Below are 6,982 nucleotides of genomic sequence, written 5' to 3'. Positions count from 1 at the left end.
TGTTCTATTCACATATGGAGTGCAGGAAGAATGATTGTTTGAATGCCTCTTTGCATGCAGTAATTATTCTAAACACATCTTCATGATACCTATGTCAGCGATATGTAGGGGGTTGTATATTCTTGTTGTTGTTGTTATGGTCTTCAATCCTGAGACTGGTTTGATGCAGCTCTCCATGCTACTCTATCCTGTGCAAGCTTCTTCATCTCCCAGTACTTACTGTAACCTACATCCTTCTTAATCTGCATAGTGTATTCATCACTTGGTCTCCCTCTACAATTTTTACCCTCCACACTGCCCTCCAATACTAAATTTGTGATCCCTTGATGCCTCAGAACATGTCCTACCAACCGGTCCCTTCTTCTTGTCAATTTGTGCCACAAACTCCTCTTCTCCCCAAATCTATTCAATACCTCCTCATTATATATGTGATCTACCCATCTAATCTTCAGCATTCTTCTGTAGCACCACATTTCGAAAGCCTCTATTCTCTTCTTGTCCAAACTATTTATCGTACACGTTTCACTTCCATACATGACCACAATCCATACAGATACTTTCAGAAATGACTTCCTGATACTTAAATCTATACTTGATGTTAACAAATTTCTCTTCTTCAGAAATTCTGTCCTTGTCACTGCCAGTCTACATTTTATATCCTCTCTACTTCGACCATCATCAGCTATTTTGCTCCCCAAATAGCTAAATTCCTTTACTACTTTAAGTCTCTCATTTCCTAATCTAATTCCCTCAGCATCACCCGACTTAATTCAACTACATTCCATTATCCTCTTTTTGCTTTTGTTGATATTCATCTTAAATCCTCCTTGCAAGACACTGTCCATTCCATTCACCTGCTCTTCCAAGTCCATTGCTGTCTCTGACAGAATTACAATGTCATTGGTGAACCTCAAAGTTTTTATTTCTTCTCCGTGGATTTTAATACCTACCCTGAATTTTTCTTTTGTTTCCTTTACTGCTTGCTCAATATACAGATTGTATAACATCAGGGAGAGGCTACAACCCTGACTCACTCCCTTCCCAACCACTGCTTGCCTTTCATGCCCCTCAACTCTTATAACTGCCATCTGGTTTCTGTACAAATTTTAAATAGCCTTTTGCTCCCTGTATTTTACCCCTGCCACCTTTAGAATTGGAAAGAGAATATTCCAGTCAACATCGTCAAAAGCTTTCTCTAAGTCTACAAATGCTAGAAATGCAGGTTTGCCATTCCTTAATCTTTCTTCTAAGATAAGTCGTAAGGTCAGTATTGCCTGATGTGTCCAACATTTCTAAGGTATCCAAACTTATCTTCCTCAAGGTCAGCTTCTACCAGTTTTTCCATTCATCTGTAAAGAATTCGCTTTAGTATTTTGCAGCTGTGACTTATTAAACTGATAGTTCGGTAATTTTCACACCTGTCAACACTAGCTTTCTTTGCGATTGGAATTATTATACTCTTCTTGAAGTCTGAGGGTATTTCGCCTGTCTCATACATCTTGTTCACCAGATGGTAGAGTTTTGTCAGGACTGGCTCTCCCAAGGCTGTCAGTAGTTGTAATGGAATGTTGTCTACTACTGGGGCCTTGTTTCGATTCAGATCTTTCAGTGCTCTGTCAAGCTCTTCATGCAGTATCATATCTCCCATTTCATCTTCATCTACATCCTCTTCAATTTCCGTAATATTGTACTCAAGTACATCACCCTTGTATAGACCCTCTATATACTCCTTCCACTTTTCTGCTTTCCCTTCTTTGCTTAGAACTGGGTTTCTGTCTGAGCTCTTGATATTCATACAAGTGTTTCTCTTTTCTCCAAAAGTCTCTTTAATTTTCGTATAGGCAGTATCTATCTTACCTCTAGTGAGATAAGCCTTTACATCCTTACATTCGTCCTCTAGCCATCCCTGCTTAGCAATTTTGCACTTCCTGTTGATCTCATTTTTGAGATGTTAATATTCCTTTTTGCCTGCTTCATTTACCGCATTTTTATAATTTCTCCTTTCACCAATTAAATTCAATATTTCTTCTGTTACGCAAGAGTTTCCACTAGACCCCGTCTTTTTACCTATTTGATCGTCTGCTGCCTTCACTATTTCATCCCTCAGAGCTAGCCATTCTTCTTCTACTGAATTTCTTTCCCCCGTTCCTGTCAATTGTTTCCTTATGCTCTCCCTGAGACTCTGTACAACCTCTGGTTTAGTCAGTTTATCCAGGTCCCATCTACTTAAATTCCCACCTTTGAGCAGTTTCTTTGGTTTTAATCTACAGTTCATAACCAATAGATAGTGGTCAGAGTCCACATCTGCCCCTGGAAATGTCTTACAATTTAAAACCTGGTTCCTAAATCTATGTCTTACCATTATATAACCTATCTGATACCTTCTAGTATCTCCAGGATTCTTCCATGTATACAACCTTCTTTTATGATTCTTGAACCAAGTGTTAGCTATGCTTAAGTTATGCTCTGTGCAAAATTCTACCAGACAGCTACTATGTTTCCTTCTCTCCCTTTTCCTACTCTTGGATTCCAGTCACCCATGACTATTAAATTTTCGTCTCCCTTCACTACCTGAATAATTTCTTTTATCTCATCATACATTTCATCAATTTCTTCGTCATCTGCAGAGCTAGTTGGCATATAAACCATATAAACTTGTGCTACTGTAGTAGGCGAGGGCTTCATATCTATTTTGGCCACAATAATGCATTCACTATGCTGTTTGTAGTAGCTTACCCGCACTCCTTTTTTTTATATATATTCATTATTACACCTGCTTCTACATTACCCCTATTTGATTTTGTATTTATAACTCTGTATTCACCTGACTAAAAGTCTTATTCCTGCTACCACCGAACTTCACTAATTCCCACTATATGTAACTTTAACCTATCCATTTCCCTTTTAAATTTTCTAACCTAACTGCCCGATTAAGGGATCTGACATTCCATGCTCCGATCTGTAGAATCCCAGTTTTCTTTCTCCAGATATCGTCATATTCCTGAGTAGTCCCTGCCCAGAGATCCGAATGGGGGACTATTTTACCTCCAGAATATTTTACCTAAGAGGATGCCATCATCATTTAACCATACACTAAAGCTGCATGCCCTTGGGAAAAATTATGGCTGTAGTTTCCCCTTGCTCCATTGTATACTGATTGCACTTCCCCTGTATTCTACCTACAAACTGCAGTCTACCACCTTCTTTAAGCACAACTGAACTTTTGTGGTCATTCCATTTCATATCCCTACAAAGTGTTACACCCAAGTATTTGTACATGTTGGTCAATTCCAGCAGTGACTCATTGATATTATGGTCATAGGATACCATGTTTTTTTGTTTTGTGCAAAATTTTACATTTCTGAACATTTAAAGCAAGTTGCCAATCTCTGCATCACTTTGAAATCTTATCAAGATCTGACTTAATATTTATGCAGCTTCTTTCAGATAGTACATCATTATCGAAAACTACATCACCTGCAAAAAGCCTGAATTTTAGCGTTAATTTTATCTGCAAGGACAATACAACATGAACAGCAAGTGTCCCAGCACACTTCCCTGGGGCACACCCGAAAATACTTCTGTATTTGACGATGACTCTCCATCCAAGATAATATGTTGCATCCACCCTTCCAAAAAGTTCTCAGTTGAGTCAGAAGTTTCACTTGACACACCATTTGATTGTACTTTTGACAGTAAGCATAGTTGTGGTACTGAGTCAAATGCTTTTTGGCAATAAAGAAATAGAGCATCTACCTGATTGCCTTGATCCAAAGCTTTCAGTAAGTTAGATGAGAAAAGTGCAAGTCTGGTTTCATATGTTCGATGTTTTCGAAATCCATGCTGGTTGGCCTTGAGGAGGTCATCCTGTTCTAGATACCTCATTGTGTTTGAGCTCAGAATATGTTCTAACATACAAGAAATCGATGTTAAGGATACTGGATGGTACTTCTGTGGATCACTTCTTCTACCCTTCTTGTAGAAGGATGGGACCTGTTTTTTTTTTAATTTTTATTCTTTTTTTATTTTTAAGGGATCTACGAAAGATTATAGTAAGAAGGGGGGGGGGGGGCTAACTCCGCTGCAAATTCAGTATAGAATCTGACGTGTTCCATTGGGGCCTGGAGTTTTGTCAGTTTTAATGATTTCAGTTGTTCCTCAACACCACTGACACTAATACTTCTTTCATTCATAAATCTATAGACTGTGTACGAAGCACCGCAATGAATACTGGTTTTCAGTTAACATGGAATGAACACACAAAGGTGCATGCAATAAGAATGTTAGCAGACTGTTATGTTCTTTGGGTTCTATAATTAGTTTATAACAGTAATGCCTTGTAGTGACATACTATTCCTGTGCACATTCTATTCTTAACTGTGGGATCAGTTTCTGGGACTAGGGATCAAAGGCACGTAACATGGACACCATTTTTAAACCAATAGGCCATAATAACAACTAGAAGAAGTCAGCCTGTTTCTAAATAACTATTTAAAATTGGGTATCCTTTCTGCACCAGGTGATTACATGTACTAATGTTTGGTGCAAATCAGGGAAAACATATGAAGTATTTCACTTGCAGAACTAGACATGATCATGGTGCAGAAACCAGTTTGGACTTTCATTTACCAAGTAAAACAAACAAAAACTCAAAACAGCATTTTCTGTCAGTGAATAAATTGTGTAATGAGAAAGGTTAAATATTGTGCCAATGCTGGATCAACAGGCAGGTTTGATCGCACAAGCATTTGTGAAGAGGTGGATATTGAAGTTTGGGGTACCAAGGATGATAATTATTGACCAGGAACGGACTTTGTGGTAGATCTGATGAAGTAGTTGAGAGTGAAAGAATTAGGACAGCAAGTACATCAGACAATAGGGAAGATGCTGGGTTATTACATGAATGCTCATTATTTGGATTGGTACACACATTTAAGCTTTGCATTGATTGCATATAACTCCAAGGTACACACACAGGTTTGTCGCCATTTTGTGGTGGTGTATGGGAAGAAAATACCTTCACCATTCGACATGATTACACTAAAGTGAAGCAAGAATGCTGAGTCAGTCTGGGAATTTTCAAGAAAAGTGAAGGAAGTGTGAAGAAGAGTACATGAGGAAGATAAAATGAAGCAAATAGGAACATTACTGCAGTACAGAGTGAGGCAGTGGGTGATGTTGTCAAGTCCTTATACTCTGAATGGAAAAAGGAAGAAGCTTGTAACATGATAGCAGGGTCTCTGCCAAGTGATCGAGACTACTTCGTCAGAAATTGTCAAGCTACAATTGTCAGAAATTGTCAAGCTACAATTGCCTATAGGGTAAACAATCATGCATGTTGGGTATCTGTGACTGAGGGTTCACCAGAAGTGATTCCACAGGAAGCAAGAATGAAAATAAGGAAGGACCCATGAAAGAAGAAACCAAGGGATGGAAAACGAGAGGAAGAGGTCCATATGCTTGATATGCATTAAGGCGTATGAAGTAATAATTATGTTTTGTGATATTTTTCATTTCTTTTCTGTATAGTATGGCTGGCTGATGTGGATAGAGTTAAGATTATATATTAGGATTTATCTATGGTATGTGGAGATGTGCTGTCATGGGCAACAAGCTTCTGAAGGAAGGGGAGGTGACGGTGGTCCCTGTCCTCACGTGCTGCATAGTGGGGGACCGGAGGACAAGAATGCTAGTGTTAATAGAGCTGTGTCTCTTTTGCCAGAGGCAGAGTGAAGTACTGCAGGGTCGTCACCTGGATGGTGGACTTGTATTTTCCGAGCAACACCGAGCGCGGTGGCACAGTGGTTGGTGCACTGGACTCGCATTTGGGAGGACGATGGTTCAATTCCGAGTCCAGCCATCCTGATTTTGGTTTTCCGTGATTTCCCTAAATCTCTCTTCCTTTGAAAAGGACACGGCCGACTTCCTTACCAATCCTTCCCTAATCCGATGAGACCGACGACCTCGCAGTTTGGTCTCCTCCCCCAAAAGAACCCAACCCAACAACCCAAACAACAAGACATAGTATTGTCCAGCCACGGTTGGTCACTGAGCTTAGCATTTAATGTTTGGCGTGTAAGAGTGGAGCTGACAGATTTACAGGAAGCTGTGCATCAGGTTCTTCACGTGCAGTTGAATCCAGTCTTGCTCTTCCCTGAGCAGTAACTGAAAGGATTGAGGAAGATTCAGAAAGAGTGACTATTGGAACTGCAGCTAGTAGTGGAGCCGGGTAGCCAGAACCAGTCATTCTACCACTGTAGTGCTTGACGGATAATGCACAACTGTACATGTCAGTGAGGGAACTGGTGCTGTTTAAATATTACTCAATGCATACTTAACTGGTGAAGTTAATGATCGTGGAGACGTTTTTGCAAGTGAGAGAATATTTGGTGTTGCTGGTAGTGGATGACAGCATCAACATGTAGTAATGACTGAGGATGAGCTTCAGCAATTCCAGAGCAATCCTGCTATATGCCCAGCACACAAGATCACCACACGTGGAAGTTCATGTATCATGCAATTATTCAGAGGTAGAGTGGAAGGATGACCATGCTAGAAAGAGGTGAAACCATATTTTCAGAGCTCAGGTTAATACTGGATATACTCCATATATGATAATGTGGTACCAGTAGCTGGTTGCTATGAGCAGGGGAGGCTCACAGGAGCAAAATGTTTAGTATACAGTAGTGGATTATTGATAATTGGGACTAAGTGTGATGTTATGTAATGTATGTTCCATTTTTAATCTGACTTGTTCCACATCATATCGATAAAATAATCGGGAAAATGATCTGTGGAACGTGACATAAAATTTGCCATGATGGGAATGACTCTGCTAAATATGACACAAACATAGATGTATTGGCCAGAGAAACCCCTAGAGACTTTGTCCAGGCAGAACCTCACCTAAGAAGGTAACTTCACCTGGGAAGCATGACCAGACCATTCATTAAGTCAAATGATAGCCATATAGGAGGGGTGA

Source organism: Schistocerca gregaria, chromosome 3, assembly GCF_023897955.1.
Source record: "Schistocerca gregaria isolate iqSchGreg1 chromosome 3, iqSchGreg1.2, whole genome shotgun sequence".
In the NCBI taxonomy this organism is placed as follows: Eukaryota; Metazoa; Arthropoda; class Insecta; order Orthoptera; family Acrididae; genus Schistocerca; species Schistocerca gregaria.
Note: the sequence above shows the minus strand (reverse complement) of the source record.